The following is a 16,522-nucleotide window of genomic DNA, read 5'->3' as shown; positions in this document are numbered from 1 at the left end:
TTTTTTTTAAGTATCATAATGTCTTGATTTCAACTATTTCCTATATAGTAGATAGATTTGGTACTGGAGAATTGAGAGTGATGTGAAGGGGGTGGGGGGGCATGAGAGCTTCCACCTTCACATGGTTGGCTTTGTTCAGTAGAGAATAAATTAGGATTTGGATAATCTTGGAGCAAAACACCCTCAATCCAATAGAGCAACAACAAAGTAAATGTTGACTTCGCTCCTACTTTGTCGAGTGGAGGGAGGTTTTCTCAACCAAGATTAAAATACTCCAACAATTTATTCTTGAAACCAAGAGAATCTCAATCATGTATTCATATTTTCTATATTATAATCTCCATATTAGAATGATTTTGTTTCATATTTTCCATATTAGAATCTCCATATTTCCTGTGTTGTCCTCTTCTTGGAAAATACATTGTTCAGCCATTATAGTATTTCCACAATCCATTAGTGATTCATGTTTAAAAACTAAATGACAGGCGTTAACAAAACCTAGAACTTATCTTCAAAACTTTAAAAAATGAAACAATTACCACAATATCAAAATGGAAAAGTACAATTTTGCAGATACTTCTCAAACAAAGCGTCAATATTGATCAAGAGAGATAATATTTCCTCCCGTCTTCACCAATAGTGTTTGGTGCATCTATGAATTCCAAACATACTCCTGCATAGATGTCATACACACTGCTGGTGAATATGGGAGGAAATATTGTTTGTCTTAACTAATATCAAGACTTTGTATGAGAATTATATACAAAATTACATTTTTATGTTTTGATATTGTGGTAATTTTTTCCTTTTTTAAATTATAGTGTCGACGAGTTCACAAGATAAAGAAAACTCTAATGCTATTTGGTCAGACTTGATCCTGGGCCTCCCTCCCTTGGGTTTGGACCCCTTTATCTCCCCTCTCATGGAACATTTGCTGCAGGCAAGGGTCGTCTACTTAGACCAATTATCCAATTGGGACCGGCAGGGCCTTTGGGCAAGTTAGAATATGTATAATATCCATGCATTTGTTCTATATTCGAGATACTCTAACTAATAAACTCATGGGATGTGCCCACCTTGCAATCAATTGAGGATAGGTGGGGGTGGAATAACTCCTCATACTTGGTTAAGGAAGGCTACTCCCATCTGCTCTTCAATGCCCAAATTGCCCCAAAGTCCTCAATTTGGAGAAAAATATGGAAGAGAAATACAATTCCCAAATTAAACTTATTATGTTGGTTTCTCTCCCATAAAATAATTCTCACTGTCGATAATCTATAGAAAATGGGTTTTATTGGCCCCTCTCATCGTCCCCTTTGTGAGAAATCAGAGGAAAACATCACCCACATCTTTCTCTGATGTCTGTTTTCCATATTGGTTTGGTTTGTTTCCCTTGGCCCACTCTTCCTCAAAACTAGTTTGCCATTTGATCTTCTCCTCTTCTTTGCCTCTTGGCCCAAATTTTACACAGGCTCCCTTCAGGCCAAAAGCTCCTTTAAATATCTCTGGATCACTCTCCCCAATTATGTTTGTTGGCACATTTGGTTATCTCAAAATAAGGTGATCTTTTGTTCTTCTTTCCCTCCCGCCATGACCACCACCCTCAAATCTCTTTCTTCCCATTTTGAATTCCACTAGCTATCATTGGACCTTTCTCTAGATCCTAAAGAATCATCTTAGCTTTCTCCTTGGGCTAGGCCATCTTCCTTCACGTCTCCAAAGAAAATTTTCCCCCTTCGCCCTCCTTGGATCCTTCGTCTGACCCGTGATGATCTTGACGAATGGAAACAAAAATCTAATTCATCGATTCTCCAATTTGGTGGTGCCTCAAAAAGAAATCTTAGGGAGGCAGGAGGGGCAGGGATTATCATTGATCCTGAAGGAATAATTATGGATTTTTATGCCTGAGGTTTGGCTCAGAAGACAAATAATAAAGTAGAAGGATATGGTTTATATATTGGCCTCATTTTAGCTCATCAAAAAAGAATTAAGGAAATAAAAATTTTGGGTGATTCATTCTTGGTCATAAAACAAATGAACTCTAGCTCTTCAACTCAGAATAATAATCTCAATCATATTCTTCAAATATCTCTTGGCATGCTTCCTCCCTTTGATAAATTGCAATTTTTTTGTATTCTAAGAGACCTAAATAAGGAAGAGAATACACAAGCAAACGAGGCTTTCCAAATGACAGAAGGTCATAGCACAGTCAATGAAATTGCAGGTTTTTTACCTATCCTCAATGTTTACAAATGCAAGTCTCAAATTCTATGTTAAAGTTCTACTCCTCCCCCAAGGTACTCGTCCTAAAGTCACTAAGCATGATGAAAAGGTTTTATATAAATTCAATAGTATCACCCCCCTTCCCTTTGGGTGCACTCCTCTTCTTTCTCATATTCCTCCACCGCACTCCCCTTCTTGGCCTCCCCCTCACTCCCCTTCTTTGCATCCCCCTCACCCTCCCTCTCTCCTCTCCCAACCTCCACATCACCCTCCACCTCACCCCCCCTCCAAACCTCCCCCTCTCCTTCCCTCCATTCTTCCATCCCACACTCCCTCCCTACCTCCTATTTGTGCCCTCCCTCCCCCCTCCCATCTGGCATCAATTTCTTTCTTCCCTCCCACACCATTCTACATGAGGCTACATTTTTGGGCATGCAAAAACACTTGGCGTGGCGGATGGATCAAATGTGGGAATGCCTCAGTTCGTCCCTCGTATTTGGGTCTATTACCTGAAACATCATGTGAACTCCATGCAAAACCCTTTAGATAACGGGTGATTCGATCGCTTGAAGACTTGAATGTGTGAAGTGAAGGTCGTTTCAAATAACAGGGGAATCATGAAAATTAATTGGGATCCCAGACGCAAGCAGGTTTCCTCTCAACGTCACACAAGGTTCATGTTCAACTCAGTCTATAAAATGTAGAATATTTGTTTGAATCTCTGCATGGTGAAGGTGTCAGGTGATAGGTTTTTTGGCAGAGTCCAGGAAATTAGTGGATGGTATCAATGGTTGGGGGAAGCCTGCACCCCCAGTGTGGTGAGAGTTTGGTAATTCTCATTCCATCAATTGTCGCTTTGTGTCATATGTTAAGCAAGGTGGAAGGTGTCTCATTGTGTCATCTATATCATTGTGACAACTATATCACTATGTCAAGTTTCATTGTTTCTAGCTCCTAGGAAAGTCGACTCTCGCACTTGGGAAAGGTGGTGGGTCATGTTGATCCTAAATGGGAAAAATACCCTCCACTAGCCTCCACTGGCCTCCACTGGCCTCTTTCTCCCCTCCCGCTTGTGGAATTTGTGAAAGGGAACACACTGAATTGAGAGTTGGGATGGTCTAATTGTGAAATCATCTCCAAGAATTGAGGATTGAGGCACGTGAAATGCAGGAGCGGAATGTTGAGAAGATAAAGAAAATTAAGAAACTTGAAAATGAAGTTGATGCACTCAAAATCAAGATTGATGAGCTCCAAATTCAGCTAGTTATGAAGGACACCCAGCGAGCAGAAGAAAGCACGATAATTGATCTCAACCGGCTAGCCGACCCAGATGATCAGTCTACCTCAATGTTTGTTAGAGTGCTTATTTTTCAATGCATTTTGTTACTATCGCAATATTTTAAATTCTAAATTAGTACTTTACTAGCCACTCAATCGTCTTTTGTAATTTTGAAGGAAAATTGGGCATGTTCTGCCATGGCAGTTTATGAAGCCCATTAATGACAATGTATTAAAAATTGAATCTCTCATTTTTTAGCTGCAAACAGGCACGTATTAATATATATACAATATTCTTTCGTGTTAAAAACAATAATAAAAAATATCAATTTAACATTTCTTTTTTGTTACAGCTAATGATCCACCCCTCTTGAGACAACCTCGACAATGTCATGAGCACACGACCAGGCCATCAAAAATAAATAAAAGTAAATAGAAATGAATGTAATAGTTATATTATTAGAAACATCACGTACCATATTATGAAAACATATTTTTGATGATAATTTTTTTTGAGATGAAGTATTTTATGTCTATGATTAATGAATGAACGTTATATGTTAACGAATAATTTCTATATATCTCTTTATGTACATAATGTTGTTTCATATTATGTAAACATATTTTTACAATAAAATTTATTGAGATGAAATATTTTGTGGATTTATGAATGAATGAATTTTTTCTATTTTTTTTATGTATTTTAATGTATTACTTTCAACTGTTTCCTATATAGTAGATCGATTGGGTACCGGGGAATTGACAGTGATGTGGGGGGGGAGGGTGGGCTATGAGATCTTCCACCTTCAAGTGATTGGCCTTGTTTAGTAGAGAATAAATTAGGATTTGGTTAATATTGCAGCAGAACACCCTCAATCCAACATAGCATCAAAAAATTCAATGTTGACTTAGTTGTTGCTTCGTCAAGTGGAGGGAGGTTTGCTCGAAAATTAAACTATTCAAACAATTTATTCTCGAAACCAAGAGGAGCTCATGCAGGTATTCATGCATGAAAATATTTTTAATTATTATTTATTCAAGCAATTAATTTTAATATTTGGTCAAATTTAATCTAAGTTTGCCTCATTGGTCTCATGAATATGTGTAGGAAAACTAGTTTCAATTCAGACGTTGAAGTGGAATAACTATCTGAAGCAAAGAGCTCAAAATGGTAAGGGTTTAGGTGAGACAACAAAATTTGTTTGACATTTTTCTTGTATGTCTTGGCCGAGTGGGAGTTACATAAAGTTTAATAAGAAATAATAAAAAAAAAAAAAAAACTTTTCCATGAAAAAATTCATGTAGTATTTGTATTTCTTTGACAATCGTGTTTTAATTTGAGTTAAAGACCATAAACTATCATTTTCCATAGAGGGAAGTAGGAGAAACTCTTACTCTATTAATTGGGCATAAGGCACTAGTATGATTTTTCTTCTATTTTATTAATTTTTTATCGCATCAAACTTCTCCCCCTTCCTTTGTTTTGCAAGTACTTTCATGCACATATCTGGATTTGAAAGATTAACTATAATTGGAGTCATATACGCAAAAAAAAAAAACATCGAAGTGTTGCTCAACTTTAGCCCACCAAACACTTGGCTACCAGATGTGTGATTTAGTTTTGTGTTGCATTTTATTGCAAGCAATTTTTTATTTCTACATTGCAAATCTTCCAAGACCATAGATGTTGAGAAAAACTAGAGCAAATAGAATTAGGGTTTCTTTTACAATGTTTTCTCTTGTTACATTGACAATTCCTATGATATAATGTTAGTTCATCATCATCACTATTATTTTTTGTTCATCATCAAGACAATGCCAATAAATAATATCACAATGCGAACAAGAACACCAAAAATAGGCTTTAGCACTCAAAGGTATCTAGACTAAAACAGGTGTAATATTTTTTGTTTTGACCTAGGTCCAAATGTAATATAGGATTAAAAATGTACCTGGTATCCAGTAATCTTGAAGAACATGAAGAAATATTTTAGAAATATGACCAGATGTGGATTGAAGAAAAACAGGAAAATAATCATAATTGGGAAGGTTTTCATGTAAAACATTCCTTAAGAGATACATATCCAGATATAACATAAAAGCTAGGACAATACAAGATATCTAATATGTGGACATATGGGATATTTACATTATGTGTAACATGCCTTTATTTAGGATTTAAATGATTTTTGCATAAAACCCCATAAAGAAATGATGTTATTATTGAATAATGTATTCAATTTATTCATTAAATCGTGTTGTAAAATGTATCAAAGGTATATGGTATCTTGATATTAGTTATGACGAGTTCCTATAGACTCATCTAGATCCTCATGGTATCCCTTTGGCCCTGTGTTAGCACCATATAATGCCATGTCAGTTGACATGTGGAGACTTCCCTTCCCATATGTCACCTCCTCATAAGGCCACATCTTCAGTTAGAAATGTCATCCTATTTGATCCATTCACATCACAAATTTTCTATAAAATCCTTTTATAAAATTTATAGATATGCAATCTTCCAAATTTCCACTTTTTTCAAATCTAGGATTTCCAAAACTTTTGAATCCATCTAGATGCATGGTTTTATTTTTCTTCCAAATCACTCTTCTCATCTCTTCTATATTTTTTTATAATCAATTAGTCAAATCTGTGAAATTTTGAATTCCCTATCACCATGCCACATCAACACACCATGATAGCATGCCATGACACCAAATCCTATCCAAAATTCCACATCACTAGTTACATTTCAATATCAATTTATGTTTCCATGTCACACTCCAGTTGAGTTCATCCTCTGTGGATTTTCCACATCATTAGTGACACAACAGTATTCATGTCCATTTACATGTCATGTAGCACATTGCACTTTGGGTTCGATAATCATGGGTGGCTCCATGTGACCACCATGTGTTCTACACTACTAGCATCTTAATGTGAGTTTTTTCAAAACATATTCTATGAAGCATCCCACAACCTAAAACTCCATATAAATACAAAACAATGCAAATACCAAGGGTTTGGGTTTCACCTGACCCTACCTGCAATACCTACAAATAATACTTGGGTTGTGTGCCAATTCATTTTCCACTAAGATACATGCACCACTAAATAAAACCACTCAGTAGCATAAGCCTACCAAAAACACACATGTTTTAAACTTTCTACTGGTCCCCTTCTCCAACCAATATGAAACTTAGGTTGAAGAGTGACCTTAATTACATGCCGAAAAACTCCAGCAATATCTCCACGACAAAGTTTTATTTGTTACAAGACAATCTAATTCCTTCTTCACCGTGAACCAATCGTGCAAGTTGTTGTTATTCACCAATTTCTTATGCCTTCTCCTCTCCAAGCGCTTGGCTATATATATGGAGTGTATGGAGAGAAAAGGGTCATGTACCTTCAAGTCCTATTGGGTTGAAACATGACACCCATGTAGGTTGACTCACCAAAATTTTTTGGTTGACACACATCTCCTCCATGCAATATACATAACCATTCACTCAAGTGTTGGTTGGGGTGTGCCTTTAACTAACCTCACCCACTCGTCACACATGCTAAGTCATGCTCTGGGGTTCTCACCCAAACTCATTGACCATTTCATTATGTGAGGCATGATTATAAATATTGTTTCTCATGCTCAACTTGTCTAAGTGCTCTCTACACAGTAAAATTTGTGTACCAATTTCTCTATGCCTTCTCTGCACACTTTGACCATTCTCCTTTCCACAATGCTAGAAGGCTAAATTTTCTCAATCCTTCTTCTTTCACACTCAAGGACTTTTTTGTCCACTTCCTTCTTTCTCTATATCCACATTTCATAAGGAGGGGACAATATGATTCCTTCCTCCACTCAGGCTTCCCACTCTGACATCAATGCTTATCAGCTTAGGACAGTAGATAGTTATGAAAATTAAGGGTGGTTTGTATTGGCCTTCTCACAACACACCATAGGGAAACCAACCATTATGCAACAGGAATTAAATGTCCATACAAAAACCCACCAAAATATTTACCTCTTAGAAATTTGGATTCGTATGTCCCTCCATTCAGGCTAGTCATCAATTTATTTTCACAAGTAAATAATTTACATAACTATGTTTATATACATGGGTTTTTGTGCAAAAAGAGTTGTTACACCTTCTCGTGTTCTAGAGTATCTTTCCATCACACAAAATACTTTCTTTTGACTTTTTTTTATAACCATAACTCTATAAGCCACAATATCCTCTAGCTTCAACTCTGGGTGATCAACAATGAAGGATGTTATGTGTGATGGCATTCTTATAGTCTTGAAAATATTATTGTGTGTGTGTGTGTGTTAATGCATATCTCCATCTTCATTGAACAAACTTGTGTATTATAATTTTTTTTTAATGGTTTTTTCATCACATTCACATCAAGTACAGTTGAGGCACCAGATTGCATCATCCACTTTGGTCAATATGGTCCAATATTACTCAGTAGTAGTTCTTGGATAGTTATTAATGTGCATTTTGAAATTGTAGCAAGCATCATTTTAGATCGGGTACATAAGGATTGCAAGTTGACCACCCTCAGTCTTGTTCCTGCTATACATTCTACACATTGTATCACTTCACTAGGTCTTGTGGGTAGTTAAAATTACATTATCATCATTTGGTTTGAGTGATTTGGTTTCGGTTATGCTAAATTTCAATTTTCTAGTGAAATTGACACTAACTAGGCTATCATATCCATATTATTCAACGGTCCAATTTCAATCAAACCTAAGTAATATTAGTTGTGGGATCGTTGTTGATGTGCATTTAGAAATTGTAAAAGGTATTGTTCCATAAAGGGTACATTAGGTTACAAGCTATCCATCCTCATTCTTGTTCCTTTTGCATATATTTTACATGATATATTTCCTCACTATGCCTTGGGGGTTGTTCATCTTCCACTTTCTAGTCTCACAATTTAAATTGTGAGACTCGGTCATGTTCATTTTCCTTTTCTGGTCATTGAATCAATATGTTTGTCTTTGTAAATTATGTTAGTTTTTGTAATTGATTTTATTTTAGGTTTTATCTTGACATAATATTTGCGGTAGTTCATTTTTTTGTTGATATCATAGCAGGATAAAGGAATTCGTTGGAATGGGATCTTCAGAAAAACTGAAAATATTGAGCATGAATAAAAAAACATTTCTAGTGAAACCAAGTGAATTGTGAACCATGATATGTGATAAAAAATAAAGTTGGAGTACATAAAAGAGTAGCTCCATTCATGAAAGTCACCAAGGCACTACCTATGTTTGCAAGATTTCTAAATTTGTTTCACTGTGTTAAAAGAGTAATGTTTATTTGTGATTATCATCTATTGAGAGAGCTACTTGTCCACCAAAGAAGCCACTTATCTAGAATCCATCTGAGTTTATTCTGACCAACTCTTAGTCTCTGTAGAAAACACTGGCATAAACAAGTGATATTCCACATTTGAAGTCCAACCATTTCTTGAACCTTAATACTTTGTTAGGACAAATAGTAACAAAATTGTGATCTTTTATGGATTTTAATTTATGGTTGTAATGTTTAGTACACTTTTGGTACATGAACAACATATTTGATGAAACCAACCAGGATTTTGCTTATGTTTTTTCTTGGATGTTGTCTTATCACCAATACTTGGTTATTTGTAAGGTGACCTAGCAATTCTTGTAACATATGTCTCTATATAGTCCATTTATGATGAAGATGAGATGCTTGATTCCGGTTATTATACTGGAAGACAATTACATTCGAGTATTTTACCATACTAATGTCATTGTTGCCTTTAAAAATATGTAGCAAACCAATTTCTAATGGAAGTAATAAACAAGACAATAAAGGAGAGGACTCATTGTCTGATTCATATTTGAAAAAATTTGTACATGCTGAATTAAATGTAGGGAGAGGAGCCACCAAGAAACCCTCAGGTCTGCTGCAAGAATCAAATGTGGGGAGCAGAGCCACCGATAAAAATCACGGGCTATGTGTATTATATTTTTTTAATGCATACTATTGTCGAATATTTGACAGCATAGGTAGGTCATCAAATATTTGACAATGGTCGGTCGAAGTACTCGTCGAATACTTGCAACTGAATCGATGAACAGAACTATCAATACCTTAACACTCGTGTCAAACAAAACTCTTGTTCATCAACTATCCGACGCTTAATCGTCAGCTTGAAAGCATCTAAGTGGTAACACTTTTGTTGCACAATTTACTTTTGTCGTCGATTACCTGACGCCTAAACATCGATTTGTTTTGTTGGTCAAAGTGACCTATGTGTCGAATATTTGTCGCATATCTAACACGTCATTGTTGTTTTGAAAGTCACAACACTTATGTCACACAATTTACTTATTCTATCGATTACTCGACACCTCTACATCAGTTCATTCCGACCAAAAAAAGTACCCTATGTGTCGTATATCCGATTACAAACTAGTGCAAGACCTGTCAGATATTTGATGTTAGGTCTGTCAGATATCTGATGATTTATAGTGTCATAAAACCAACTTATCATTTTGGATTTTTAATGACCATTTTGGCCATTTATGTGCCGTATTATCGACAATTGTACCATCACATATCCGATGGTGACTAAATTGTCGATTATTTGACACAATTCCAAGGACAATTTGATAACCACCAATGTGTTGGATAGTTGACGTCAATAAGTCGCATATCTGACTAATAGCCATCATATTTTGGCCCCATTTGTACTAGTGTACTACTTTGGTATGCCCATATACTCTACCCTATGTTTTTCCTTACTCTACCTCATATTCGTCCTTCACTCTGCCGCATATTTAGCCTATGCTCTACCTTAGATTTATCCTTTTATCTCCCCCTTAGATGGTGATATGAGTTTCCTTTTGAGGAGGAGGTGGAAGCCTTTGTATTGTCTTCTATGAGGCCAAATGGGTACCTCTATAATTTGGGCCGACTTGAACACTTGGAGGGTTTCTTTGATATTTTGGAGCCAAAACTTCAAATTTAGAAATTTAAAACCCCTTCTCTTTTGAAGTTGACATGACGAACATCTCTTACATATGATTGAAGGTAACCAGTTTTACTATGAAGGTCAACCATGGCTATAAAAATTAAACAATTACCCCATGGATTATACATGCCTCCAAAAATATTATTTCCCCCAAAATTACTAGGAACAGATATAGACCCCCCCCAAAGAATATTCCTTGAAGACGGTTGTCCCATGTTAGATATTGTGACTGTAGGGATAGAATAGTTGGGTGGAAACCATCCAAATCATGTAACTAGGCTCTAGCTTACCCCCATATCAAACACAACTCCAATAAAAGGCAAGGAAATGGATAGACTCAGGAAACTACTTGGGGTTGCAGAAGAAACTTATGGTATGCCCCAATGTGATGAAAGAGGCATTGTCAAAATAGGAGTAGACCCTATCACATTAATCAATAACAATGAATATATCACAAATGAAATTCCAGACATATATGGGTGATGAAGGTCCCAACTCCCCCATGGTGTATGCACCACTCTCACCAACCATTTGATGATAGATGAAGGGAAAAGGTTTAGTAAAATAGGCATTCACTTGTACAAGTACAGGGTTGAAAGGATTAGTCAAAGTTGGGCTAACATGTGGTGGTGGAATTTAGTCTACAGCTTCAATTATGACCTATTCTTCCCCCTCTAAACCAAAGATAACCCTCCTGACTCTAGTTTGATCTAAGACTTCTGATGACATAATTATCCTATGTCTTTGTGGTGGTGGACCCTCCTTTTTTGGAAAAAGGTTTCTCAATCGTCGAGAATAATGGATAATTTTATAAATCATAGTGAATATATAAGTTTGATTAATCATTTAATTAAGACACCACTATTTCTAACTAGACTCAAATCAAACAGAATGCTCTATAAAAATCCCTAAGAGATGCAATAAGAAAACAATCTATAAAGGTACCTCTTGAAATCCAAGGCATTTGAGGTGATTAAATCCTCATGAACCTTGGACTAACAAAGGATTGGGAATAAATTACTCCAACGTCCCTATACCAACCTTGCCTGACATGAGTGACCTCGATGGAACTGAGTGTCAACCCCTAGGAATATTGATAAGGTGAGTAGCGTCTAGCTCAGGTACTATGGCTACTTCCCACCCACAATCACCTAGGTGAGAATGCTAAAATATAGGCCAGACTAAATGGCAATCAGACCCTGTGGCCCCCCGCTACGCAATCGGCACAACGAAGGGGGGCTCCACCCCCCCTCTAACCCCTCGGTTAACTACGTGGGCTAGTCGTGGAAAGAATATAACACAACCCAAAATTCTCCCACTTGTTTTCTTTCCACATGAGGCCACAAGAGAGCTTAGTCATTTATCCGGTGCTGCAACGCCCATTTTTTCTCTACACCAAGAGAACTTATCAGAGCTCACAGATTTTTTCAATGCATCTGCAATATTCTTCAAAGTGTCCACCTTTACCAGCAACACATTTTTGTCTTCTATCATATCCCTCGCAAAGTGATATTGAACATCAATGTGCTTTGTCTTTGAATGATATGCAGGGTTCTTTGCCAAGAAAATTGCACTTCAGTTGTCAAAGTCTATCCTTATAGCTCCCTGTACTAACCCCATACTTGAACACAATCTCTGCAACCAAACTGCTTCCTTGCTTGCATGAGTGGCTACCATGTATTCTGCCTCTGTACTTGATAGTGCCACTACAAATTGTTTCTTACTCATCCAACTGATTGCACCTCCAAATAGGTTAAACACATACCCACTTGTAGATCTTCTCTAATCTAGATATCCAACCCAATCTTTATCAACAAAACCACAAATATCGAACTCTCTGTTCAATCCTGGTCTTCCTTGGTAGCACAAACCATAATCACTAGTGCCTCACAAAAACCTGAAAACTTGCCTCACTGTTGTCCAACGCTCCTTCCCTGGTTTTTACATAAACTTGCTCAATACTCCCACTGCATGTGCAATGTCTGGTCTAGTACAGACCATTGCATACATCAGGCTATCGACTGCACTTGCATATGGAACACAGGACATGTCCTCTTCCTCTTCTTGTGTCTTGGGACACTGTCCAGCAGATAACTTCACACCTGCAGGAATAGGAACCTTCATCGGTTTGCTATCCTACATATTAAGCCTCTGCAGTATTGTCTCGACATACTTCCTCTGGCTTAACCAGAGCTTCCTCTTTTCTCTATCTCTTTTAATTTCCATACCCAAAATATAGTTTACAGCACCAAGATATTTCATGTCGAATTTGGAGAACAATTGGGTCTTCAAATATTGGGTAATTTCTTTGTCATTTCCAACCAACAACATATCATCCACATACAAGACCAGATAAATAACATGATCACCAATTAATTTAAAATACACATAGTGATCTGCATTGCTTCTAGTGAAGCCAAGTCCCCGTATAAATGTATCAAATTTCTGATACCACATCCTTGGTGACTGTTTTAACCCATAGAGTGACTTCTTTAACTTCCATACCAGCTCTTTCTTACCCTTCACCGCAAAGCCTTCAGGTTGCTTCATGTAGATTTACTCTTCCAGATCCCCGTGAAGAAATGTTGTCTTCACATCCATATGTTCTACCTCAAAATCAAAAGCAGCAGCAACAGATAAAAGTAATCTAATAGAAGTTACCTTGGCAACAGGAGAAAAAATATCACCAAAATCAATTCCCGACACCTGGAAATAACCTTTTGCTACCAACCGAGATTTGTATTTCTCCACCTTTCCTTCTGCATTTGTCTTCTTCTTGAACACCCTGTTAGAGCCTAGATTTACCTCAGGCTGAAAAGGTAAGACTCTAGGTCCACATCAAACCACGCTCAGCCTCGTAGCTAGCCCTACGAGGACAGGAGAGGGCTCTCTCCGGGTCAATCTTAGCAAAAGAAAATCGATGGGGCTTGAGATGACTGATTTAACAACTGATCTTAGGCTAGGTATGAAGTGCAAGGGTTTAATTTGAGTTCTTTTGGGGGTTTTGTTGGAAAAAGGGAAAGGCAAATTTGGGTCCGAGGATGAGGCCAAATTTTTGCAGAGTTCCGGTTGGGGCAAGGTAGGCTGTAGTTTTGATGTTTTAGATTAAATGAATGGATGGAAAATACCGTTGAGGAGCTGAAGAGGGCAAGAGGCTGCAAGAATCCTCTCCAAATAGATGAAAACATGTAAAACTAAACAAAGTTTTAAGGCAGAGCACAACAAACTCATGAATTCTACCTTTGTCACTCAATTTGTTTAATTTCAGAAGCAAAGAGAAGGGAAATGGCATACATAAAACATCAATGAACTTACAATTACATGAATAAAAAAAACCGTCAAAACACAAAGCCACAAGGATCCCAACAATTGCTGCAAAACCCTAGTCTTTCCTTTGCCAAAAATGCAGAAATCAAATGTACAATGGAGTGCCAAGCAATCCCAAGTATCCAACCATGAAAATGATTGAGAAATTACATGATATAGGCAAGCCTAACTCCTTCCCATGCCTCTAGGGGTCGAGCTCATCATTCTAGGATCTGTTTCAACCATATCTAAACAAGGAACTGAAAAATAGGCAATGAAACAACTTGCCCCTATATGAAAGGAAACTGATTCATTCAGTTGTTTTTCACTTTTTAGTGAATGAATCTACCAAAACAAGTAAAAATGTGCCCAAAATTACATCATGGTCATCAAATTACATCATGGTAGATCAATAGTTACATCAAAAAGTAAAACTAGTCAAAACTGGGCGAATTTCTGAGCTGAAGAGTGAAAATGAGGCCAAATTTCTCTATGCGTCGCGCCCAAATTCTCTATGCATCGCGCCACTTTGGAGCTAATTTTGAGGAACTTTCTAAAGTCCAAATTGAGCCCAAGATAGCTCGTTGGAAAGCCCTACCTGTCTACTTTCCAACCCAAGTGGAATTTTTAGATTTGGTGTCCATTTTCTCCTCCAAATATCAAATCTCCCAAGACTACTTCTTATGTGTCAAAATAGGGGCAGTGAGGTCATTTTTGAGTTTTTTTTGACCTTTTGAGGGCTCAAAACCTGCCCAAATTTCTTGGCCATAGGTAGGAAAACATAATTTATCATGAAAAATCCAGAAATGCAAATTTTTTGGATTTGGAGCCCTCTAGCGAAAGCGAGCGCCACGTGGCGCGGCGCATAGGGAGGAAAACCCTGTTTTTTAGTGCAAAAAATTTTCAAAATGCAAAAATTGCTCCAAATTTCTTGAAATTTGGGCTGGACCTTCTTCATCAAGAGCTATGATGGGCCAAGGATGCCTCGGCCAATATCCAGAGTCGATCATGCTCTTTTTGCCTCTTTTTCCTTTTTGATGCCTTCCTTAGTTTTGCCTTTAAATTTCTTATTCGTGCCTTGCAAACCTTGTTCCGCGCCATGTAGTGGAAAGCCATGTGTCTCAGCAATGCCTTTCTCCTTGTCGGCCTCGTCTAGCAGTCTCTCTAAGTGGATGTTGACTCTCTCAAGCCAAATCTCTCGATCAGCCTCTATCTCCTGCTGAATGGGTGTCATCTCATTTATGATTCTTTGGGCAGCCTACTGGTCTTCACGGATGTTTTGCCACCTCTATGAGGCCTCCTGGGTGCATGTACCCCTGTTGGTGAGTCACTATGGGTCTCCTCCTCATGCTCATATGAAGAATCAGATGCCATCATTTCTAGTGAATGAACTGTTTTGGAGCTGTAGATGTTGATGTGTTGAAGTGTCTTAAATTGCCTTTGATGATGTGTTTGACTTTGCCACCAAGGGAAAACAATGATATAGGGGACTATAGGAGGGAGAAAACAGTGAGGGATTTGAGGGATTGTTGGGATAGGGTTTAGTTTGGGAGATAGGGAATTAGGGAATGACTTAGGTGTTTTGTATATGGACTAGGGTTTGGGATTTTGGGAAATAGGAATTGGGGGTATGGGATTAGTGAATTTAGGGGGTATGATTTTGGAGAATAGGGAAAACAAGGGAAATATGGAATGAGGAAGTGATGAGGTGAGGAGATGTTTTGGAGGCAAACAGTCAATATAAAACCATAGCAGCAATATCCTTTGCAAAAGATGAAACAATGATAGTACATGGATTTTACATGTGCACATAAATGTGCTCTCATCAATACATGCCCAAAACATGAAATTTCATGAGTACATGGCAACAATGAGCATCAACATATGCTCCATGTGGCAACAGCAATAAAAATGTAATACATGGCATATCCATCAAGTGAAAGGCCTCCATGAGCTATGACATAAGCTCTCAAAATGTAGCAGCAACAAATAGAGGTACTAACATCATCTTATGCTAGTACATGGCCACACAACACCTTGGCCATCAATGAACATCCTACAGTAAAGTCATAATAACCTAGCATCCATCATGCTCCATATGTGCATCATCATCAAAATCAATTGGTAGTAGCAATATGTCATAATAGGGTTTGCTTCCCTTTGAACACTCACCATGCCACAAGCACCATCAAACAAACACCAACATGGGATAAAAAACAATGATGGAAGCTCTACCTACTTGTCGCAAGACCAATCCATGCGTTTTGGGCGATTTGAGCGAATCTTGGAAATTTTTGGGCTCTCTGGCTGTATGCACCGCGCATCCAGCCCAATGTGCCGTGCCTTCCCTATTCGCCGCGCCAGTGTAAATTTACACTGGAAATTGCAGCCCAATGCACCGCGCCAGTTATGTGCGCCACGCCACCTGCCCAGTGCGTAGCGCTTTTTAAAGGAGACTTTTGGAGGCCTTCCTCAACTCCAAATTGAGCTCATGATAGCTCATTGTAAATATCTTTATGTCTAGTTATCATTTGACTCATCAAGCAAGTCATTTGGCCAACCAAGCTAGGAGAAAACTTGATTTTCCCAAGGTCACTTTAGAGGTGCATCAATTCTCCTAAGGCAACTATACTTTTGACATTTTTCCTAAACCATGACACCTGCGTAAAAAGTGAAGGAGGGTTTTCTTCCTTGGCCT

Source organism: Pinus tabuliformis, chromosome 3_1 (genome assembly GCF_031772625.1).
Source record: "Pinus tabuliformis cultivar Carrire ecotype Pingquan chromosome 3_1, CPIR1, whole genome shotgun sequence".
NCBI classification, from domain to species: Eukaryota; Viridiplantae; Streptophyta; class Pinopsida; order Pinales; family Pinaceae; genus Pinus; species Pinus tabuliformis.
This window is presented reverse-complemented; position numbering follows the sequence as displayed.